The 26,351-nt window shown below is 41.3% G+C and overlaps 1 protein-coding gene across 2 annotated transcripts in view; it reads right to left on the reverse strand.

The window, feature by feature from the left end:
• Positions 1 to 26,351, reverse strand: part of LOC139330296 (inactive N-acetylated-alpha-linked acidic dipeptidase-like protein 2) — a 520,996-nt gene that overhangs the window by 407,976 nt on the left and 86,669 nt on the right. For both annotated transcript variants that reach the window (XM_070961134.1, XM_070961135.1), the window contains exon 3: positions 5,784 to 5,821. The gene's annotated coding sequence lies outside the window, so the exon portion shown is untranslated. The remainder of the gene's footprint in view (positions 1 to 5,783; positions 5,822 to 26,351) is intronic.

The following is a 26,351-nucleotide window of genomic DNA, read 5'->3' on the forward strand; positions in this document are numbered from 1 at the left end:
ACTGTCATTTTACTAATCCAACCACATTATTTATGCACTCCGGGCAGAACTGTAGTCAAGAGTGAGAAAGACATATGAGGGAAAAATTAACAAATGTACAAATGAAATGCTGATAAGTACAGAACTAAAGCACAGCTGTAGCAAAACTAATGGCCATGAACACACTCATCACATCTGCACTTCCAAGCTGATGGAATCTTCCCACAGTCCATGATCTTTGATCTAAAACTGCCCTTTGGGCAAAATTTCAACTCTACACACAAACACATTCAGTTCCCAGGGAGATGAACCATTTCGGCTGTTGAGAATTTTAGCAATAATAATGCCATGCATATGTTGAAGCTTTAAAGACATTTGCAACAACCAGTACTACTCTTAAATGAGTAGCTAAATGCTGCATACATGCCTGAAGACCTTTGAAATGCAGATACATTTGAAATACTTCTTTAGATATAATGATGGCTGGTTGTTCCATTCTGGATCTGGTCCCTGGTTGGCAAAACAACTGAGCTCACTAAGACCAGAGTTCAGACATCAACAAATCTGTTATTCAGCCCTCCTCGCTCCTTTTATTATTAGCAAATAACAATGTAGAAGAGAGTTAGGACAAACATAACTGGCAGCAGATTATATCAACTCTGGGAATTCATGTTAAAATGAAACCTGTCTGGTTGATGTGCTCTCTGCAAGCTGGTGTCTATGCTGAAGAAAAGACTGTGCGTAGGATACTGTAAACATCATACTGCATTTCATGTGGACAGTGTGCTTTTGTTGTCCGACAATAAGTGACTCCATCAAAACAACAATCTAGTTGATTTTTTCACAACAGTTCCAGAAGAATCTCAACTCAATTTATAGTATATATTTTGTTGAAGCTTATCAACTTCATATTTCTGCAGTGGATCTCCATTTGGAGATTTCAGCTGAGCTCTGAGCTTTACTTATTTATAGCTCGGTAATAGTAATGCTACATGCAATTATACCACGGTTTGGGTGCATAAGAAGGCACAGATGTTAACACTGTAATAATAATAGACAATAGACAAACAGAAAATAGATGTTAATACAATGTTGCAGTATATCCAGTCTGGCCTACATTCTGGCCTCCCCATTATCCATTAATTCCAAACAATATGTGTGAATTTGTGGAAACATATAGTCCATTTGAATAAAACGTTACCATACCTTCTATGCCTATGCACATGCCTCTATGATGTGGACATCAAGTGGTGCAAGACACTTAAATGAATATATAAAATCACTCCACGTGTTGTAATTTGATTGTGCTCACTCTGATTAAGATTGTTCTTGTGTTAAGGGAGTCTCTCCTGCAGAAGCCAAAGCTGAAGTCACTGAATAAAGAACACATGCAGCAAAATGTAGAGCTGAGTGAACGAGCATTAAGGAGCAGAGCTGACCTGCAGAATGAGAAGCTGTGAACTCACTGCATGTCCATCTGTCAGTCTGCCTCAGTTACCCAGCTACAAACAGACTTCATCTTTCCAGTGAGCCTCTTCAGTAAAGCCAGTTTGATGAGGGGGCTAAGCGTCAGGTCAGGCTGCTCAGGACAAGTCATCACCACCCAGCTTAGGAGAGGGAGAACTTGAGCCACTCTGCGTAATGCTCGGAAAAAAATCCTTTTTAGATTCACTAGTGACCTATCATACGCTCATACACACACACAAACACACACACACGCATATGGTGGAGTTCAGGGAAGAGGACCCAGTCTCTATGTAGATATGAAGGGTTCATTCTGAAGTAACAGAAACATGATTCATATTTTCACATGGTTGAACACTAACAAAAACATAATTATTAATGTTATTTTCCATTGCTGCCAATCTTACACACTGCAACTTTAAATAGCTTTTGAGACATGTCACTCAATGCCCCAAATGTCAACCTCAAGATGGTGTGCTACAGGGAAAGTTGGGGGATTTGTAAGGGTTTATCTTCTGAGACCCATGAAGGTCTGTACCAAACTTACATTCCATTCAGTAGATGTGGAGACCAAAGTCATGAGTCAACCAACTGACAAACATACTGACACTGCCATCCGTAGAGCCGCTTTAAGTGAAAGTGTCCTTGCTTCTTGATTTCAGTTGTTATCCATGTTTTATGGCCTAGGAAGAGGCTCAGCGTCTTAAGTCTAATTGACTGTTGTTTTATGTGAAAGCACAGCTTGTATCACTCTAAAATAAGGCTTGATTTTATTTCCAAGCAAAGAGATACTGCTGTGTTTATGAGACAAACAAAAATCAGTGAGGAAAGGTGGGAGGAGAAGGGAACAAGACAAGAGAGAAAAAGAAGGCAAATGAGAAGAATAGAGTGGGAAAGAGAATAGAGGAAGGGAGGAAAGGTGAAGAGTTTTTCTACTCTAGTTTTATATGTGTGTGTGTGTGTGTGTGTGTGTGTGTGTGTGTGTGTGTGTGTGTGTGTGTGTGTGTGTGTGTGTGTGTGTTGCTTTGTTTTCACTTTAAAGCTCTGGAGATAACATTCAATCTGGCATGTCAGTGGTACCATACAGGCAGACTGTATACTGGCCAGAGGCGTTATGTTTTGTGTTGTCCTTCACCTTGAGGGAATTTCTTCAAATTTGGCACAAAAATTCACGTGGACTCAAGGATGAAGTGATTCGTTTTTGGTGGTCAAAGGACACTGTGACCTCAAAAATCATGTTTTAGGCCATAATTCAAAAATTCAAATGTTTATTATGACAGAATTTCACACAAATATTTCATACGATAAACTGATGAAGGGATGGCATTTTATATCCAAAAGGTCAAAGGTTAGCTTCACTGTGACATCGCAATCTTTTGTGAAAACACTTTTCTGGCTATTATTCAACACCATAACTCAGAACAGAAGGGGGGATTGTGACCATATTTCACGTTTGGTGACACTATTCTTGGGTGTCCACCTTGAAACTGTGCTGAATGTATAGATCTTCTGTGCTGCTGGGTTCAAGACGTGTGTGAAGCATCCGCGTTTTAGAATTCGTAGCTTCTCTGCAGCAGCATCCACATTTCAAGCACTGTAGTCCACCACAGGCTCATTGGTTCTGCTGAGCCCATGTAGTTTTTTTTTTTTTTTTTTTTCCTTATAAAAGTTATGCTGAATTCGTATCAGCAGACGCAGAAATTGGAGAGAGTAAGCCTTGTTGATTTAACCAATGTGTGGATGAGATGTGTGTTTCAATTTCTAGAGTAATGGTTATGGTGTATTTTTTTTATTTGTATTTTTGTACACAAAATGTGTCAATTAAATGCTATCATTATGCCAATTTCTCACCTATCCCCAAGCCAACTTATATACTGGACAAAGGTAATACACACCTCTCACATGAAGCATTGGAGGCGACAGTGGCATTAACCAGAAATGCAATAAAGAAAGCCAATGTGGAAAGCAGCTCACTCCAGTACACTTAGTTAATGGACATCAGTGTGTGTGTGCGCGCGCGCGCGTGTGTGTGTGTGTGTGTGTGTGTATGTGTGTGTGTGTGTGTGTGTGTGTGTGTGTGTGTGCGAGAGAGTGTGTGTGTGTGTGTTAGCATGTGTGTGTCCTGCTAGCAGGTCCTTCATCTTGGCCATGGCTCTTATTGACTGTATTGGAGGCCGTAAATCATTGTGTGTGTGTGTGTGTGTGTGTGTGTGTGTGTGTGTGTGTGTGTGTGTGTGTGTGTCTTCGTGTACAACCCGATGCTTCTCTGGATGTGAGCAGCAGAGCACACAGCAATCTTGGGTCAGGGAAGCAACAGAGCGAGCAGTGTGTGTGTGTGTGTGTGTGTGTGTGTGTGTGTGTGTGTGTGTGTGTGTGTGTGTGTGTGTGTGTGTGTGTGTGTGTGTGAGAGAGAGAGAGAGAGAGAGAGAGATAACCGCGACAACACTAGCCAAAGTGGTAGATGGGCCATTGGACAAGATGTACCTGACTGTCTGTCTGCTCCACACCTTCTTCACACAGTGATGTAAATGCTTTACACACCAGTACACACTTCAGTCACAAAGACATGAAGCGTGCACACACACACACACACACACACACACACACACACACACACACACACACACACATCAGTACAACAGTGGGTGTTCTTTACTTCATGTGACTTCCTTAACCCTGCTTAGCAAATCTCTCCATCTTTTAATCCATCTCTCTACTGGGATGATGGTTGGTCAAGTGCAGATGGTGGTGAACTGTATCTGACGTTAACTGCTCGCTATTAACATTTTCCAGAGTGCTACTGGAGTGAGCAATCAAACAGAGCAGTCAAGCAGATGCACTCTGGGCAGCCATCATATGTGCACACACACTGACACATACAGACAAAGATCCAGTCATAGACAAAGCCATCTATGACACCACTGGGAAACAACAGTGTTGACATTTCAGACTTGAAAATTGCTGCATGTCCATGTGGGGTGCAGAAAGGTCTGGAAATAAGCTGCATTAACAATTACTATTACTGAGTTATAGAGATGTCACTGTCAAAAGCCCAAATCCTGATATTAATCCATTCAAAGGATGACAAATGACAGTTTCAGGTGATCGTTTGCTTTCCAACAGCATTGCAAAGAGGCACAGCATTTCCTTAGGCTCTATGACATGTGGTGCACACCAGACTGTGCTAAATGAGCCTTCTCTTTGTATCTTTATAGACAAATAAAGTTGATATTTTCAATTGTCTTAAATTTTTGGTTGGATATTCTCTGCGGTTTCCTGAATGTTGCGTTCCTGATTAACTCTAGCAGAAGGATACGTGCTGTCAGTCACATGTAGGTCTGTTGCCAGGCCACCAATAGTCCTCTGGGCCTTAAACCACTATTGTCTTCTAAACAACCTAACATGTTCCATGTTCCTTCAATACTATGAACATGATCACGGTTGTTTTTGAGTTAGTCCCACCTACACTGTCCTGCTGCAGCAAATAATGCACCAAATCATTGCTTTTTATTGTTCCCAGGCAGTGCATAAAGCATCCCCATATTGCATGAATGTCTTGTGTATTGTGTATGTTATATCTGTAGTCTAACAGTAACATGTCAGTTTTTCCATGGGCAGGAAGCCTTAGAGCCTATTCAGCAAATGCTCCAGATTTTTCCAATGATGAACAACAGTATTTTGCCTGTATAAGAAGAAGAAGACAGACCAGTTTATCTTATTTTTGGATAATTTCATTCAATCACGATCAAATCAACCAGACCAAAGATGCAAAGATATAGGCAGATAACTCATGTTAATGTTTGTCTATAGTATTTTCTTCCAGAATATTCACATTTCCCAGTACTAGAAATACAAAGTCTGATTTTTATTAACTTGCGATTGGGTGCAACGTACCCATGTGTGACCCATTTCAGTATTGTCTGACATTGGGCATATTAATCTTAAATATCTTTCTGAGACGCCAACATTGAAGTCTTTGCACCCAAGCTGTTCATTGTTTTTGTTTACTGAGGATTCCTTTGCTTTATCCACAATCAACTGATGGCTGGTTGGATTTTTGCTTAAAAACATTATCCTTTGGCTTGCCTCTTTGATGCTATTTATTCATCACTTGACTATTTTTCTGTTAAGCCTGGAATGTGGAGCGATGCTCATATTAACCACTCTGTTCTTCTGCTGAGTTCTTCAAATCAAACAGGAGCACAGAATGCATGACCGTCTGACCACAACAGCATTTTCCTTACAAAATGGCATCACATCTGGATCTCTATTTCAAGCTTGTAAGAGACAGGAACAAAACAGATATGTATTCATGGTAATATGTCACATTTGTTACTCACGGCTAATGAGCAGGAGGGGATCTGGCGTTTCAAATGGCCTGAAAAAAAGGAAAAAGACAGAAAGCAGAGATGAGGGGATTGTGGACTACCTGCATTATTTAGTACAGAGAAAATTCTTTTTGTCCAAGCATGTGAAGTGGCTTCTCTAGGAGCTTGGAAAGAGTCAGAGAGGGAGCAAGCTGGGAAGAGGGGTGATGAATAATATTTCACCGAGTCTCTCCCCTCTCTTCCCCTGAGATGGAAGCTTTTGTATCACCTCTCACAATACTTCACTTACTGATCTCCCTCAGAAAATAGCACAGATAAAGACTAAGAGTATGACAGTGAATCCTCAACATCCTGCAGATGGACAGAGTGAGTAGATGTGATTTTCTGTCAGTGTGTGTATGTGTGAGAGAGAGTGTATGTGTGTGAGAGCAACTAATATATACAGACTCACAGACGGAAAAGAGAAAAATGTATGATGGAGAAAGATAATGGAAAAGAAATGAGGGGAGCTCAGAGCTAGCTATGAAATGGTTTCAAAAAGTATGGAGCTTGTTACTGAAAAATTTGACGCAGCATGTAGCTTTTAGTACGTCATCTATTATTATGCTACTTATTGTATTTTCTTTGTCACGCTGAAAATTAGCAGTTTTTCTTCCTTTGAAAGGAAACCTTTCCTTCAAAAATCCAACAAGTACTCCATCCTGAAGGAAACAATAGGTAAAGTACTTGTACTAAAATCAACAGCAATGGAAAAGTACAAATTGTTCAGAATTTTTACCCCTATTAGCAAGATGATATCACTGTGACTCCAGACCGCTGCAGGACTGTTGCAAAAATGAGTCAGGTGGCTCAGGTTCAAAAAACACGAGTAAGCTAGCGGCTCTGAGAGGCTGCACTAGGCCAGATACTAACAACAGTATGCCAAATCGGAATTAGGCTCATCTATCAAGTTTTGTTTGACTCCTCCTAATCTTTGTAGCTCTCTTACCTGTGTAATGCTTCAACAGGACTAAGAGTCTACAGCAACACTAGCAACTGTGTGAAGCACAGCAGTGCATGAGCCCTACATCCGGCTGATAATGACAATCACATGCTGATGGTTTTAGTATTACAAAAAGGAAACACAGTGGCATAAAAGTGTCAGGATGAAAAAAAAAAATCTCAAGTCAAAAGTCACAGTAATGACACAGCTGTACATTTTTCTCACAAAGCTTTAAATGGCATTAATGAGCAAAGAGCACTGATGCTTAACTTAATACAATGACACAGGTTATTGTTAATAACTTAAGTTATTAATATTATTTGTTTGTTGTGTCACAAACCTGCTGATTTAGCCTAGAAGCTGATTTAAAAAGAATATAATTGATTTAATTAATGTTAATAATATAATTTGGAATAATTAGCTTGCCCATATGGAAACTGTGTGTAATAGCGTAACCAAATGAAATTCTGCTCTGAGTAGATGAAAAAAAACATGAACACACTTTATGACAGCCACACAGATATGATATTGTTGTAATAAAACATATACCATATTTTTGTAATAAAACATAATAAAACACCAACACATTCTCATCAGTCACCATGACTGTTACAGCAATAAGACGACCAGCTGATCCCAGTGCTGTGCTGGAAAACTGATCTAATTGGCTATGTAAATAGCGGCTGATGTTTGTCAGGCTCTTGTAGAAGAAGTTTCTCATTTTCTTCTGGGTCTGGCAGTCCTTTACACTGTATATCGTATTTTAAAGCTGGTCATTTGGGAAAATGTAGATGGAAGGTCATCAAGCACAAGAAGCAAATGAAGTTAAAAGACAAAATAATGGGGTTGGGACAGTCACAGAGTTTGTATTCTGCATGTGGTTAGACAACATAAACACTCTGGTTTGGGAAAAGATTGTTATTTTTGGTTGAATATTAAAAACAAACCCACAAGCTTCCCCTAACCTTAACCAAGTGCAAACTTAATCCAGGAGTCATTTTGATCTTTAAAACATATTTGCTGTTGGAAATTATTATGTGAAAGTAATTTTAGTGAGTAAGTTCTAAGAGATAGGCCGGCTGGTTTTGCAAATATTTGGTCATCACCCAAAGTGCTGGAAAAAAAAAGAAAGAAAAAAAGTTGGACGCGATGACCTGATGATGGTGCTGCATGAAAAGTCAGGGAATCACCAACATTATTGCAATTCTGGGCCATCCATCTATTAGCTGTTGACTCAATTCAGTCAGGAAGAACAGTGGACTGTCAAACCAACAGTGTAATCCCTCAAGCATCAAGCATCACTAATATGGCTACAAAAAATCTGAATTTTTGAATGAAGTTTTCCCGTCTTTGAATAAGGCAAGTTTGTTCCATACAGTGCAGATGTCCAGTATTCCTCTCTCCCTGCACTTCAATACTTTCAACACTCTCTTCCGCCTTACAGAAATGCAATTATTCAATTACAGAGAGGTAAAAATTGATCTGCATTAATGTTAAACATGTGTGGGCTTTCCCTGAATAGAGCCATAGAGGTCATGCTGTTCTGTTTCAGAGGCACTGCTCCAGTGCATTGGGAATTACGTAGGGAAAAAAAAGAGTGGTGGAGTGAAGGCCTTGTTATTTATTGATTTCTCAAGTGCAGAAAATGCCCTCAGTACTACTTTAAAAACAAGGTGCACTCTGAAAGAGAGGCAAGCACAGAGAGAAGGTGCAGATTCTGAAAATAAAGGCAGGCTGAAAGTTAAAGATTGGGGGGGGGGACAGTAGAAGATCCCTTGTTCATGTCATTGCTCCACCTCTTGTTCATTTTAAATGGTAAAACTGAATAGAGAGAAGCTCGCTCTGACAACCAAAAATTTGAATATATCCATGTGCAAATTAAGAACACCACTGTGGAGCTATACATGTTCCTGTCTAACCCTGCAGGGCATTTGTACATCCAAGGTGAATGGCTATCTCAAAAAATCAGTATAATTCTGAAAATGCCCAGTAAAAATTGATAAATAAACGAGGAGAGGGCATGTGGGTGACGCCGCCTGCTTTCAAGTTGGAGAAGAGATGATGGACCAAATAAAATGGGTTTCCTCGTGGCTTAACATGTGACTCTTCCATGTCTATTTTTCTCCTTTTAATTTTCTTCTTTTTCTTCCTCCATAGCAACAATCTTGATTATTATTAGTGATACCTTCCTCATTGTTTGGGGCCCCACAGACCCAGAAAATACATAAAGCTGTATATATGAAAATTTGTTAAGCAAATAACAAATTGTGTCATGTTTTAAATGTTATTACGGCTATGATCAATACATTTCTATATTTATTTTGTTTGCTATAATAAAATGTTCAGTATGTTATAAAATGATCATAATAACATTTGTGTTTGGGGTCGACTCAACACAAAGTCCCTTATAGACCTTATGAACACACTGGTACTAATCTCAACAGCAAAAGAAATTCAGACGGACTTATCTGAGATTTGTGAGGGATAGTGTTCTGTGAAAAGTAAAAAGACCAAACACAGACATAGAGCATATGAAAAAATAAATAAATAAACATGTTTTACAGGTGGGGCCAGCAAACACAAGCACTATATAGATATAAAGTTAGGATAAGTCATTAAGCATCACGCTGAACAAAATGTTATCTGAGCAATACTAAAATCTTTAATTTCACTGGGGAAATGTAAACCTAAACACACACACACACACACACACACACACACACACACACACAATGTGCCCAAAAAGACCTGCCTGCTGAACCAAGAGCTCGACCTAATTCACAGTCCACATAACCGTGAGTTGTTGACTGCTAACTCTATCAAAGGACGAAAGGGAAGTGGCCCTCCATGGTGAACATGTAGTGAGGGGGTGCTAACACTTTTGTGTAAATGACGTCAGTGGGGGTGTCGCTCATCCGGTACAAGCATTCACACTCATTAAGTTCAACAGCATGAAGTTCCTTCAAAACAACAGGTACTCATTCTTCATCCTGCCACAGTCTGAACATGCCTGCAGGGCTGTATGTTAACTTCTTTTTTTATCGCACTTTTGCTACAGAGATTAAAAGTCTTTTAGCACAAATTGTGGCATGAGTATAGAACATCTGTTACCATTTCTAAAAACAACCCCAATTAGTGCAGCTTATCACTTAAACAGGTTTGTGACTGGTAAAGGACATCAATGTTGCATTCAGAGCACCATCCCAAGCTTAACAAGAAATGTTTTCTGACATAATGGTAAATTACAGGGATATAGATCTCTTGATATAAGAAACATCTATATAATACAATTCGAATGAGTGGCACAAATCTTGGCAAATTTCTGTTTTCATATCTGACAATGTATAATCCTGATGTATCATACTGATCATACAATATAAATCTGAAGCAGTGTACAACTAAAAACTAGCCTCTCTGTACCAGCAACAGAACAAGAGCTGCTTTTCCTCATCAAAAGTTAGTCAAGGGAAATCATTTTTCCACCCGTTGTTATATAGATACATTTTCCCTCTCGTTTTACCCTTATTTTCACTTGGCAGGGTTTCATTTGTGAAAGCCTCTTTCACACTGAACAAAAAATCCATTAACATCCACCAACAGCTGGCTTTTGTCTTCAGTCGGAAGGGAGTACAATCGTGATTCATTCCCAGGTCAAATGCCTCTGAAGTAGTCGCGGGTATTTATTAGCTCCAATTCTGATCAGCTGAGATGCAAACATGGCACCCAGGTTGACACACTAATTTTTGTCCTTTTTCCGGTAAAATGAAGTTCTGGATGCTGGCGCATAAATTTTGCCTAATATCAGACAGAACTGTCAACTCTTTACACTTTGTTTTCATCTCATCATCATCATCATCATCATTTCATAAAAGATATACAAAAGTTATAATATTGTCACTGTCATCATCAATCTTTTTATACATGGCTCAAAGCACATGCCACATTCACCCATTGACACACTGATGGCACAGCCCCCAGGAGCAATTTGGGATTCAGTATCTTGTCCAAGGACCCTTGACATGCAGACTGGAGGAGCTGGGGAGCCAACCACCGACCTTTCGGTTAGTGGACAACCCATTCTACCTCCTAAGCCACAGCCTCCATACAACAGACCAGCCACTTTTGCTCAGGAAGGTTCCTATCTGAGTGAAATGACCTGGAAGTATCTAAGTGGCAGACATGATAAGAGCTGTTTGAATTCTCTAACTGTTAAGAAAATGTGCTTCAATGATTTCTTCCATATCTTTTTTAGTAAAAGACACATTGACCATCATTTTGAAAGGAAAGGAGACACAATTGCAGCATACATATAGTGTGTCAAAGCAACCACAGGAACTACACAGTCATCAACAGGGAACTAATGCATGAGGACTACAAGGAGATGACGAGGAAGAGACAGGACCAGAGATGTGACTCACAGCCAGCTCATCATAGTTTTCTCATAATGAGAGTGCAGTGAGAATACAGACGTTTCATAGAAGAGACAAGCAAAGCCTAAATGTGGATCTAACTGTCTGATTGTCGCTGTTAACAGAGACTCCAGTCTGCAGTTTGTTCATACTAGGGCTGGGCGATAAAACGGTAACGATATGTCTCACGATAGACACGTAATCAACATCAATAAAAAATGCGTTCGCTAAAACATTCAATAATTTTTTTCCTCATCGGAAGAAACCTGAAGTTGCGAAGCGAGGTTGGTTGCATGAACAAAGGCACTTGCTCTCAGGTAACCGAGCAACGTAGGGAGTAATCGCTAATCAGTGAGAGAGACACGCTAACACGCCAATCATGTAACATTATCAAGTTAAGTTGCGCCATCACGTTGTCTCATGTTTGATTCTCCGCAAGGAGTGAGATGAGAAATAGAAAGCGCTGCACCAAGTGAAGAAATTGACGATAAAACAGGGAAAGTCAGTATGGCAGTTTTTTGGATTTTATAAGTCGGACCATAGTCAGACCAATGTGGTCTGTAAATTATGCAAGGCCGTCGTCCCCACCAAGACCAGTAATAACACAAATTTGTTTAACCACCTTAGCTGCGCTTATCCTTTGGAGCATGGCCAGATTCGCCAACGTCCAACAACATCTGCAACCGCAGCACCACCGCACAAGCAGCAGACCACCATGCAGAGGTATCTGCTTCAGTGCCTGATGACAAATCATCCAAAAGGTACAAAGACATAATGGAGGCAGCGGCATATCATACAGCTAAAGATATGCTTCCGCTGAGCACTGTGGAGAAGCCAGGCTGTAGAAAAGGCCCCAAAGTTGGTGTTTGTTCATGTTCACGTTTTGTTTAATGATGGTATATTCATGTTCAGTTAGAGCCCCCTGCTGGCCGTATTGTATATAGCACCTCATTCAGTTGGTAGAAGCAGCGCGTCAGTCACAGAGGAAAAGAGAGCGAGTGTGATCGTTGGAGCGTGTGCCGTCGAGTCTGTGCGTGAATGAGATATGTAAGCATCTGTATGTGCATTGTGGGAGTGTTGGATGTGTGTTGCTGCGTGGACATGTGTTAGACGTGTTTGTGTGTATTTGCGGCTTGTGATGAAGACGCCGTATGCTAATTAGCCATGTGCTAGTCGAGGGCAGCGTAAACTGTATGCTAGCGCTAGTCGCTAATGTTACAATGTGTTATGTTACAATGTTAGCTTAGTGTGCGTGCTGTGTGAGCATGCTGAGTGATACTGTATGCTGGTTATGTTCATAGTGGTTGTTTGGTTGTTTATGTATATGCTTATGGCTGGACTTTAATTCTTATTTGTTGTTCTTTGTCATAGAAACCACAGAACTATAAGGAATAAACGGGTCAGCCCAATCAAGCTGCCTCTTTATTAATAACTCTGAGCATAGTGTGTCCTGGCCGACACACCGACGTGGATTCAGTGATAACCCCCTGAGCCAGTGGCGAGTTTTCCACTACACAGGTTATAAACACTGTTTTCCATGGTTGTGTTGACATTTCCTTTCCTTTCGTCCTTGATAGCTGAGGGGATTTTAATCAGAGGAAGGTTAAATTTAAAATAAAAATGTTTAAATGTAATGTATTTTTCTCCTGTTCTTTATTTTAGATAGGTCATAAAAAATATCAATAATTATCGCTATCGACCGATATAAAACATTCATATCGTGATACAATTTTCAACCATATCACCCAGCCCTAGTTCATACACTTCACTTATAAACCACAGAACTGCAGAGTAACATCAGACTTCAGGATTCATGATCAAGCAAAGTATCTGGGATGTGTAGTTCACATGTTTACCAGTCCATCTTCAGATCATTGTAGTAGCTTAGTATAAGTATAGATTCTCTTAGCACCAAAGTTTTTGCTTTTCCTAAATTGCGATGAATTTTCCCTCACATTTTTCTTGAGCTCATGACATTTTCCGTCAAGGTCAAAGGAACGTGTTTAGGAAAAGACATTGGCTGTAATGTTTTTATTTTAAATCTATTTGACTGAACCCTTACTATTTGTTAAGAGGCATGGCTTCCCTGTACCAATATGGTGGCCATTCCTTCGGATCTCTGGTAATGTTATTCATTGCTCAACCTGTTTTTTCATTGCACTTGCAATATCTGACATACTGTACATCCCTGCATTAGAGGACATGTTATAGTATTATTTTTCTGACACAAATTATGAATCCGTGCATTCATTCCATATATTTTGCAATTTACAGAAATCATATCAGAAGTCTTTCCAATGGATGCGTCTTGGAACTTGCAAGGTGAATGTGTTAAATGTGGTTAACCTTTCATGTGGTTATCCACACAAACAACTGTAACTCTGAAACAAATACACATACACACACACACACACACACACACACACACACACACACACACACACACACACACACACACTCACTTCAGGTAATTTCCATACAGACTGACTATTCTGTATAAGAGACAATGACTTAATAGGTCAGTTAATGACCTAGATCAGACATTGCCGCATGCGGGCAATCACTATCAGCACTACTTTCACTGAATGAATTGATCAAATTGCTGAGCTCATGTGCTTTGAGAAGAAGTCGGCTCAATGAAAGGATGAAACAAAGACAATTTCACATCTCTTTTAAATAAATCATTATTCTAAACATTCACAGTTATTCTCAATAATGAGTGCTCAGCCTGCTGTGGGATGTCTGTGTTAACGTAGCTGCTAAAAAATGGTAAGCAATTTAGTCTTTAGGTGTGATATTTCAATTCAGGTCACTCAAAGCTACTGAAAAGTAAGCATTAAACAACTGAGGCCATATTCATAAACATTCTGAGAGTCCCTTGGAGAGCTCTGAACTTAGCCTAAAAAATTCTAGAAAAGACTCAGAGTTTAGGAGTGATTTAGGAAAATTCTCAGAGATTGCTCTGACCTTGTGGCTAGGTATGATGCATACATTTGAAAGCTCTGATTGGCTGATAAACAGACATGGCATTCTTAGTGATAAGGGACAGTGAAATGGATAAGCCTGGTCATAGAATTTAATTTCTATTAAGATATGGTTTAATTACAAATACTGCATACTTTAAAAATAGCCTAGCCTAATAGTGATCAATCTGATAGGCCTATTAATGGGGGAAAAATGGCTCAGCTTTCATCAATTTCCGTGATTGTTGGCCAGTTTATATAAGTAGCTGCATTCATTGACATAACTGATGATATCCCGTCCTACACCAACAATAGCGTGGAAGCCAATGTCCATGAATGCCCTTTTGTGAGTCTGCAAGGTGGAGACATCCAGTGAAGATGAACTGCGCAACAATATGAGGCTGTGAAAGTGCTGTAATTGTTGCAAGTCATCATTGCTGTACTGCTGCATCATTCCAGCTGACAGATATCTTAGTGATGTCATCACTTTTATTCCTGGCATTACAGCATTACTGCATTGGGTAGGAGATGTCAGCACATCTCAAATGAGATCGACCACAAACATTATCCCTGCACCTAATCTATGGTGATTTTTTAACTCACTGTCATTCAGGATTTGGAGAATGTTTCTCTTACGTTTTTCCTTTCCCACAATGTTTTCCTCTGCTTAAGAAATGCATCTTAAAAGTCCTCCTCCTTACTCGCTAAAAGTTTTTCACCATTGGGCTAAGGCACATTGTGAATAACTTTTGTCTTATCCAGGATCTAATCTTAACTGTGGGGGGAAATTCTTAGAAAATGTCATAATTCTAAGAATTTTCTGAGAATTGTGTCATTAAGGGAAACTCTTGTACTCGGAATCTTGAAGACATTTCTGATAACTGTCTGTCTGAGGTTTGTATGAGTGCTCTCACTTCAGTTTGGGTCACTGTGAATATGACGAACCAATTCATGTTTTAGTGAGATGACAATCTATGTTTGAACACTTTGCAAAGATTATTTTAGTAGTTTCAGCCATAATTTCTATCAGTCATTATAACATTGTTGTCACCACAGTAATTTCTGAGATCTGGGGACACAGCAACAACCAAGTCAGAGGGGGCAAACACGATGTCAATGGTATCCTCAAGTAAGTCCAATTTGCTTTAAGCATATGAACAAACACACTTTTCCATGGCCGTACGAGCGGCAGCCTTTTACAGCAGCTCGCTAGACTTTAAGAGTTTTTCTTATCTTTTTCTGCTTTTCTTGTGCATCTTCTTTTATTCTTTTTGATCTACATGTTTGTTAAAAACTGGCGCATCAGAGACATTAAACACGGTAACTCTGGCGCTACTTTGTAATCACTTTTACAACCCATACACTTTCTCTGCGTCTGTGGGTCCGTGAGAGACAATGTCTCCCATTGTTTACAGTAGGGATCAGCTGTTGGCCCTGCGTAACACAGCTGTGCAGCCGGAGGAGCGACCTGATGTTCCCCATGAGATAAGGAGGAGGATGCGGGGGTGTCGCGCAGGGATTAAACGTCACGACAGGAGGAGAGCTTACAGACTGACTCTCCCGTCCGTCATCATGGGGAACGTAAGATCTCCCCAATAAGATGGATGAGCTGGCAGCGCTGACCCAACATGAGCAGGAATACCGGCGGTGCAGTTTGCTACTTTTCACGGAGACTTGGCTGGGAACATAGCACACGGACGCAACTGTGGCGCTGGATGGATTTTCACTCGTTCAAGCGGACCGGACAGAGAAGAGCGGTAAGAGAAAAGGAGGAGGGCTGGCAGTGTTTGTGAACGATAGATGGTGTAACTCCAGGCACATCACTATCAAAGAGCAGCACTGCTGCCCGGACATTGAGCTGTTGGCTGTTAGTCTGAGGCCATATTATCTGCCGCAGGAGTTCTCACACACCATAGTGGTGGCTGTGTATATTCCTCCCTCTGCTAACGCCGACGCAGCCTGTGACGTCATCAACACCGTGATCTGCAGGCTGCAGACTCAGAAACCACAGGCCCTCTTACTGATCTCTGGGGATTTTAATCATGCCTCTCTGTCCTCCACTCTGCCCAAATTCATCCAGTATGTCACATGTGCCACCAGAGACAATAAAACACTGGACGTATTCTATGCCAACACCAAGGAGGCATACGAATCATCACCCCTCCCTCCTCTGGGAAGAGCTGATCACAACCTGGTTCATCTCCTGCCTGTCTACAAGCCCCTTGTTAACAGGCAACCAGCTGTGTCCCGCAGAATGAAGAGGTGGTCTGAGGAGGCTGAAGAGGCTCTGAAGGACTGCTTCGATACAACAGTGTGGGATATATTCAACGACTCTCATGAGGAGGACATCGACAGTTTGACAGACAGCATCACGGACTACATAAACTTCCGTGTGGAGAACACTGTACCCACCAGGACTGTATGGTGTCACTCCAACAACAAACCCTGGATTAATCCTGACATTAAGGCTCTTTTAAAGGAGAAGAAGAGGGCCTTCAAGTCAGAAAACAAAGAGCAGCTGAAAATTGTTCAGAGGAAGGAAAATCAGGGAGGGGAAGGACAGATACAGGAGGAGAATGGAGGAACAGCTGCAGGAAAACAACACCAGGGGAGTCTGGAGAGGCCTGAAAACCATTTCAGGCCACCAGAAGCCAAACTCTCAGGCAGCCGGAGATTCAAAGTGGGCAGATGAGCTGAACAGCTACTTCTGCAGGTTTGAGGAAGCATCTGCCCCTCCCCCAGCTGTACCAGCCCTGCAGCAGCCCTCCCTTGATCTGCCAGCACTCTGCCCAAGTACCCCTCTGACCCCCCCCCCCCCCCACAGTATTCAGCTCACCGCCACCAATGCCACCCCCCATTGTTCCTCCCAGCCCCCCAGCCACTTCACAAGACACTCAGCCCGTCCTCAGTCCCAGACTCCTCAGATCCTGCTCTGATCAGCTGAGCGGGATCATTGGACATCTGTTCAACCTGAGTCTGAGGCTGGGAAGGGTGCCACGACTCTGGAAGACGTCCTGTGTGGTACCTGTGCCAAAGACCCCACATCCCAAAGACCCTAGCTGCTACAGGCCGGTGGCACTAACATCACACCTCATGAAGGCCTTGGAGCGGCTGGTCCTTGCCCACCTGCGCCCCCTGGTGAGCTCGTCCATGGACCCGCTGCAGTTCGCGTACCAACCTGGCATCAGAGTGGACAATGCCTCATCTTCCTCCTCCATCGAGCCCTGTCTCACCTGGAGTCACCTGGGAGCTCTGTTCGGGTCCTTTTCCTGGACCTCAGCAGTGCTTTCAACACCATCAGGCCAGCCATCCTGAGGAACAAGCTGGAGCTTTCAGGAGTGGACCAACACCTCACATGCTGGATAGTGGATTACCTCTCCAACCACCCACAGTATGTGAGGACACAGGACTGTGTGTCAGGGACTGTCCTCTGCAGTGTGGGGCCCCCCAGGGAACAGTGCTGGCACCGTTCCTCTTCACCCTCTACACAGCTGACTTTTCCCACCTGTCACCCACCTGCCACCTGCAGAAGTTCTCTGATGACTCTGCCATTGTCAACCTCATCACAGAGGACTCATCCAGGATTTTGTGGACTGGTGTCAGCAGAACCACCTGCTGATCAATGCTGGAAAAACCAAGGAGCTGGTTGTGGACTTCCGTCGGCGCCCATACTCTCCCCCATCACCAGTGAACATCCAGGGAAGGGACATTGAGATTGTCACATCTTATAAGTACCTGGGTGTTCATCTGAACAACAAGCTGGACTGGACTCACAACACCACTGCACTTTATAAAAAAGGACAGAGCAGACTCTTCCTGCTCAGGAGGCTGAGGTCTTTTGGGGAGCAGGGGGCACTCCTGAAGACCTTCTATGACTCTGTTGTGGCCTCTGCCTTGTTCTATGGTGTAGTCTGCTGGGGGAGCAGCATCACAGCAGCTGACAGGAAGAGGCTGGACAAACTCATCAGAAAGGCCAGCTCTGTCCTGGGATGCCCTCTGGAACAGGTGGAGGAGGTGGGGGAAAGGAGGATGATAGCCAAGCTGTCCTCCATGACAGACAATAACTCCCACCCCCTCCAACACACACTCACTGCACTGAGGAGCTCCATCAGTGACAGGATGCTACATCCAAAGTGTGTGAAGGAGAGGTATCGCAGGTCTTTCCTTCCTGCAGCCATCAGACTTTACAATAGAAACTGCTCCAAGTAGGCGGTTCAATAATCTGCATAACATTCTGTGCAATAACTGAACTGAACAATTTTTGGGGCAATTATCTGTGCAATATTTCAGTACATAAAAGCCTGTAATCTGTGCAATATTTCTCTGTAAACTGTGCAATATTTTAGGACATAAAAGTCTGTAAATACTATTCCCGGTACACCCTTTTGTATATACTTTGTGTTAACTGCATGCACTTTGTCTTTTAATATTCTATTCTGTTTTTGATGCTGCTGTGAAATTCGGAATTTCCCCTCGAGGGACGAATAAAAGAATATTGAATTGAATTGAATTGAATTGAACTTTTACACAATTTTAAACCTGCTTTAAATGATACTTTGGCCACTTGGGGGTGGCTTAACATGCTGCACAAAAAGCAGACATATTCCCACCTCAACCCGATGACACAGAACAACATAGCATTCAGTCATGTTTCTGGCCACTGGGTGAATGTATTCACAAAATTCACCCTCCTTTTAGCTGTTCTGGTCTCCTGCTGCTAGCTGCTAAAAGCTGCACCACTTTCATGAGACGTGTGGCTTAAACAAGACTGAGCTGTAAAAACCAGAGCGATGAGCTGAAAGATGCTGAAACACTGCAGATCTAAGTCAGTGGCTAAGATCTAAGTCTGCCTTGTGTCTTAAGGGACCCCTTTGCTATAATTTAGTAAATGACAACTTCTGACATTTTTGATGGGTGTGTCATTGATATCCACCGCATAACAGTGATAGTACAGCACAATAACTGTGGAAGTTTGTGTAAAACAAGCGATGGATGGATTTGGACTTTGAGCGGATTATTTCCTGACAATGTTGCATCAGAAATGAGTTTTCCTGATATTTTTAATATTTTTTTTTTTTTTAATTTCACACATGTAATTAATAGGCTTCTGTTTTCTTGTGCCTGACGCTTGGTCATTGTTCCGTTAGCTCTGTGGTTGTTTCATTTGCATACTTTTCTAATCTTTTTTCTAATTTCTAAGGATGAGGTTGACGAGAGTGAAGGCTCTGTGAATACAGCTTGTGCTCAGGTCATCACTATGCAAGTTTATATCTTAAAAAAACAAACAAAAAAAAACAAAACACACTTTTCTTCACAGTAAGGAAGGAAATACTGATATATTGGCCCACTGTATACTTTTAAAAAGATTTTCTTATGCTTCGTAAAATAAAGACGGTCTCACAACCCTCTGTGAAACTTTGCTGATCTCTAGTGGTGGTTGGGACCCCCAGGTAGATCATTAATGATCTAAGGAGAACTAAAGAAGATGATAATTCTTTGTGTGTTAGTCAGTACAAGTAAACCCTTTCACATTAAACATTTCGTCCATTGTTGATATGAAAGCACTGATTAGTGACTGCCAATTTGTTTTATTAGAGTTGTAAAAGAGTAAGGGTTGTGATTTAAAGACTGCAGTAAATTAACATCGTTGCTCAGGCCATGTTTAAGGTAACTTAGAACAATGCCTGTCAGTTGACTGGAGGTATTGGGGCATGTTTGTAACAGGAGTTTACCTTGTCAGACGAATTGAATTGAGAAGATGGGTTTTGGTAAGAAATCAAACCACTGTGCCTTAAGAATCCCAAACACCCATTTTTTTATACCTAGAAAATAAAGTAGAGCTACTATCTAGCTTTCAGAAACAAGCTTTTGAAAATCCTGAACCTGTCCTTTTAAGATGCACCGATAAAAGGATAACAAGTAACACTCTCCTCACATTTTATCAGTCGTTGCTACAGCGAGTGAATGTAAAATCATCAATACAGCCTTGTTGTCATGTTACATAATTTACCTCTGAGCATCTCCTTATTAATCAAGCTGAGAACACACAAGCACAGATTATGTACATAAGTCACACACACACACACACACACACACACACACACACACACACACACACACACACACACACACACACACACACATCCAATAAAAGACTTTGCTTCTCACACTTCTGCAAAGTCAGACTAAAATATTTTGTCCATAAACGCCTGGGGACCTGAAGCACTTTACATGTCATATAAAATTTCATACGCTGCCTAAAATCAGTGTAACAGAGGCTATAAAAAGCCTCATTCAATCACAAAGGAACACTGCGTTCCACAATAGCTCACATGGATTGATGCAGAATAAATATATAGCATGGTAAGCAGATTTTTTGATATGTAGTGGAAGCTGAATCCAACATACACAGTCTAAGCTGTATTTCATGATTACAGACAGTGAGGCGTGGTTGAAAGCTCTGGAAAAAAGATTGTATATCTTGAGTTAAGATGTTTTCGTCAGGCTGCTGTTTCCAAGGTCAAGAAGTTATTTCTTTATTCGAAAAGTCACAACATTGCCCAACTGTTCAAAGACTAAACTGACCAATGTTTACATCCTGCTTCATACTAACATTCATCTCTTTTAATCTTGATGCTGATGCTTTCTTAACTATAATAGGAATATTTTACAATGATAGTTGATACAAGGGGTTACAGTGGTGGTAACAGTAGTACCGCTGTAGATATCTACCACCCAGGTTTTGATTTACAGTTTCCCATTAGATGACACCCATTGATTGCACCATGACACCTTGACAGATGATCACAAGTAAACACATATCATGCTTTAAAGCTGCAAGTGGACCAAAATACTCCTTGTAATGCGAAAGGGGCTGCATATGATGCCTAAAGAGAATTATCAATCAGCAGTTCTTCGCAGCTCTGTATAGAATTTTAGCATTTTTCATTGTTCTAGTTTTCAAGCCTGCAACTTTAGTTCACTCTCACTGCTGTCATCAAACTTGTTTCAAACAGCAGACAAATGGAAACACATAAACCCACTGCACACCTCCTGCCCAGCAGCAAACAGTACACTGCCAAAATAACAACTGGCTGTCGAATGTGGTTGAGCATTTAGCAGCTAACGACCAAGATATTTTTGTCAGGAGGTGGTGGAGACCAAAACAGAGCTAGACGGAGAGTTCTGTTTAAAGGCAGAATGAGTAGGAATTTCCTAAGAAGCAATGTGTACATCCATACCAAAAGCATTCCTCTCAATCATCACTTGTGACCCGCTAGAAGTGTTTGCTGTATCTGCAGAGACCCTGCCCTCCATCTGTGTTTTCCCATTCTGATGTTTTCAGGATGTGTCTCCGTGTCAGCTTTTGGGCAGTAAGTGTATCGCCCCCAGCCAATAACAGCACACAGGGTGTGAGGGTGGGACTCTATAGAAACATAGTGACCAGGTGCCAGATTGCATGGGTGGAGCAGTTGAGCTGATATGGAGGAGTCAACTTTGAATGTCCTGTTTATGAAGTGCATTCTGCCTGTAACAAAATGTCTGACCGACAGACTCATGTAGATGATATAAATCCTAATGTTGCTCCATGTCAGATGGATGTGTAAATGGGCAACTGCTTGTAAAATGTTCCTCATATAAACTTTATTAGGTGATAATATGTAAATGTGTTTACGGCTTGCTCCACCATCCCAAATTGGTTAAAAGAATCCATTGATGTGGCTTTAGATGCAACTTTAATGCAGCCTAGAATAGGCAGGGAATTACTGCCATGCAATTGATAGCCAAAGTAATCGTGTAGATTCTGTCATTCACTATCAGCAACTTATTTTGTTGTACTGGTATATATCTTTATTTCTGATCAGGGTAATCATTTTAGTGTGGTGTAAGAGAGTTTGGCTTAACAGCTGCAGCAATGACAGTCTGCATAACCTGCATGATCTCCTAAAAGCTGTTTCAGAAGGTAGTCAAATTGAAAGATACTATCAGAACAAAATAAGGGCTATGAGCAGCTTTAATGGCAAATGCCCACCTGTCCCCTTCTCACCTTTCTCTTTTCCCTCCCTTCATTTCCCTTCTCATTTCTTTCTCTGCTCCTCTCCTCTCCATTTCCTCGTCTCTGTGAGCAGTGTGGTGACCTGAACCACGCTGTAGTGATTGCCTCTGCAGTTCAATGTGGGGGTCTCATTTCCAGAGCCCCATGACTATTCCTGGAGGTGCAGCTCCACTGTGATTGATGCTTTATAAAACCTTTTTTACAGTTGTGACATTTCAGGGAAAACAAGCAGGGTCTGAACTTTCCATCTGCCGGGTCCACCTGCTCGTACCTCCCTCTTCACTCCCTACAATCTCCCTCACTTACCTATTTGTTCGTTCATCACCTTTAAACTCCCTTTTCCCTCAGTTTTCCTCAATCTTTCACCTTTCAGTCTTCTTCCTTTATATTTCTCTTATCCCTTCAGCTCTCCTTCAATTCTCAGGTTTCATTGACATATGTCACTTAGGAATAGGAAATGGCGAAAAGAGAGAAAGATAGAAACAAATGTGCAATTATAGCAGCCGATCAGCTGGACATTGTCTCTTGGGATCTCGATAAAGAAATGTAATTCACTGTTTCTCTCCTCTTGCACCTCTGATTACCTTTATTTTGCTTCCATTTGTCTGCTTAGTTGTTTCTTGGTTCAGTGCATATGTACAGTCTGTATATATACACTTTATGTTATTTTCTTATCTTTGAAGCACATCATGTCTTTTCTTGAGTGACATTCGCTACATAAAAGTTTTGTTTTGCTTTTATTTTTCTTCAGTGGATCAGTTGCCTCCCTGCACAGTGGTTTTAGTCAAGGTAGCTTACAGTCTGTCGCCCTGTTTTCTGCCCAAGTGTACAGTGTTTAACTCGTAAACAGCATTCACGTCAACATCCAAGTTGTTACTAAAATTGGAAAACTCAAGTTTCTTTAAAGCTCAGATATTTCTGACTTGGTCCAAACTGAAAACCAAACAAATATGGACATTCTCACATCAAGCAAGTCCACCATTTTAACAGAATCAAATTGAATGGATATACAGCCTCACACAACCAACTCTGTAGTCAAATCATGTAAGTGTTTGCAAGTAATAAACATGGGAATCTTTGTTATCTCTATTATTCATCCCATATGACATTAACATGGCACTAGACCAGGGGTGGCCAACCATGTTCAATACCAACCAAACACTTCAGCAGGTGATTTCCCTGATGAGCTCGTAGTGATAGCGTTTTGGAGGCTGGTTCTTAACAAAAAAAAAAAAAAAGAAAAGAAATCAGAATGGAGAATCTGTATGCTCACACCATTTGGATGACTAATTGTTTCTGAGCTCATTAATCTCAGAGACAGTTGTCCCTTGCTGTTTTCTGGTGTGGTACACGTCTCATTGAGCATAATATTGATGTTGAAGATCCTCAGCCCATAAATACAAGCACTTAGAATCTGACATTTGAGTCACAGTACTGCTGAACCCTCTTATTCTACCTGGATTCACTTTACCCAGGTCTACACTGATCCAGTTCATTCTGTAAAACTTTTGAGCCAAAAAACAGACCTTCTGAAGTGATAGCAGCAGATCTGTTCAAGCTCATGAGATTGAAGCTTTCATCACAACCTCTGGAACGAAGGCTCATGCTGTTATGCACGATGACGTGTAACATGCCTGCAGTGTTTCTCTGACTTATGAGATGTGTGGTTATTAGTCTGGACCACTGAGAAGCTGAATGTTTACACAGAATAATGTATAGTGATACATGGTCCAAGTATGTCCAGCAGAGGAGTACACTGCTGACTAGCTTTGCAGAGGTGGGTTTGATATTTGGCTCATCTGACCATGAGTGGCTTTGCTAAGGCCACATAGCAGCTTATGAAAATAAAAGGCGAAGGTGAAGGTGAAGGATGTGGCTGTGATTGTCAGTCAGTATCTGCAACACATTGCCAAGAACTTTATGCACTTTCTGGGTATGGTTAACTATGGTATGTTTGGTTGGTGGAACAGTTGCTGTGACCCTTTTCACCCACAAACTCCGAGAATTTAAGGAGGCCCAGATATTAAATTCATGAACTATCTTTAGCCATTTAATATTTGTGAGATATCTAAAGAACCATAAACATTTTACAAATTACACAAATGTAAATGTAATAAAGAGTAACTACCCAGATAGCAAAATACAGTGATTCAACGTTGAATTTTGGTGAAATTGGTTATTTTTGGTTGAAGTTGAAAAATCTATGCTTATTCAATATTTAATTAGAGCTACCATTTCAACATTTGAAAAAATGTTGTTGAATCAGCATTGTATAGATGCTGGGTTTTCAATGTTGAAATGTCAACATTAAATAGACATGGTTTCAATGTATGGCATGCTGTGGCTGTGCACCTGTGCCCCCGCCCACGAGACTTGCTCTCTCCTGGGACCAAACCAGTTCAAACCAGTCAACAGTTGGCAGTGGTTGGCAGCTTTTAGCGGCTTTTATTACCTTCGCATGACAAAAGAAGACAAACTGGTAAGTCCTAATGAGAACACAATATATTTTCACCAGCATGTCAACTTTGTGAATTATTACCGTGAGGTTGTAGCTTATTAGCGTCGTTAGCATTAGCTAGCGCTAGCATTCTAGATAACGCTAGCTAACGCTAGTGTGTCCATGTGCAGAGGCTACGCTGAGGGTTCAGGGTTTCCCCCAGTGTATTATAAGCCTGGCGGGCCACCAGGCTTTACTTGCCCCCTGCCAGGATAACGCTACGTTCCCACCAAACGCGATGAAAATTATTTAATCGCGCTCCAAATGAAATCGCACAACAACGAGCCCGCACAACAACAACATTTTTTCCTCATTTCATTCTCTCGTGACCGGAATGTGGTTTTAAGATTATTTTATGCGAGAAAGTGGATGTTAAAACTTAAAATCTGTGGTCGATTCATCACGATAGCGCGTAGTTTAAAATTTGCTCCAAAGTTTTCGGAGATGTGTCGTCCTGCTAACCGACGAGCTGAGATGGTGACGTCATCAAGTACGCTGCCGTCCCAATTGCATGCAATGACAGTCCTGCGCTCTCCCATCTTAGAGAGACTGTACTCCCAAGTCGAACTTGCTCAGTCCGAACTGCATTGTTCGTAAGTCCGAACTTGGCGTACTTGTATTGAGAAACGGCTCATGGCTGAAATAACTACCATCGCTGCACTGTACCTGTACTGCACAAAGTAGTGCAGCTATTGTTGAATGAACTAACAAGTATGCTAGTAAAGCAAGCTATGCTAACTGGGGCTATGCTACGCTGAACTGTCATAAAGCTCTGGGTGAGCGGTGACGGCAACGATGAGCAGCTCCTCCATTGTTTCTGGCGGTTTCATTGTGCGAGGGAACACCAGGATGTCCGTACGTCAGCACGTCGATGGCTACGTTCCCACCAAACGCGATGAAACAAGATCGCGCCGCAAGATTACATACAAAGTCAATGCAAAGACGCGAGTTGAAGCGTCATTTTGCCGGGCGACGCGATGGACGCGCTGGCCGCTGAACTGACTGAAGTTAATTTATATGTATTTTTAATTTGATTAGCATAATTAATCAAGATTGGATGCTTTTCTCTTCACCATGAAATGAAACATAATCTACATAGATAAATGAATCATTCCATGGTGAGGAAGATGCATCCATTCTTAAGGCTGAGTGAAAGTCTAGTACAGTAAAAACTACACTGCCCCTCTGTCTGTCTGTCTGTCTGTCTGTCTGTCTGTCTGTCTCTCTCTCTCTCTCTGTCAAATAGATAGATAGATAGATAGATAGATAGATAGATAGATAGATAGATAGATAGATAGATAGATAGATAGATAGATAGACACCTTTATAACAAGTCTTTTTTTTTGTAGCGGCTGTTCGTCAGTTTGACCGCAAGTTGCTGGAATTCCCATACAGCGAGACTGTGAAGAAGTGGCTACATTATGCACCAGAGAAGAGTGGCGGAGTACCAAGGAAAGAAAAGAATTAGCTGTTTTCCTGTCTGTTTTGTTCATGTTGAACTGGATCCTATAGTTCCAGGATTACCTGTTGAGCTGCAGTGAAAGTATAGTAACACAAAGAGGGACTATAAAACCTGTTGAAACCTTGACATGGGCTTATTTAGCCCATGTCAATTTTTATTTTGCCACTGGACTATTGCTTTCATCTGTTTTGTTTGAAATTGTGAGACATTT

This window comes from Chaetodon trifascialis, chromosome 4 (genome assembly GCF_039877785.1).
Source record: "Chaetodon trifascialis isolate fChaTrf1 chromosome 4, fChaTrf1.hap1, whole genome shotgun sequence".
NCBI lineage: Eukaryota > Metazoa > Chordata > Actinopteri > Chaetodontiformes > Chaetodontidae > Chaetodon > Chaetodon trifascialis.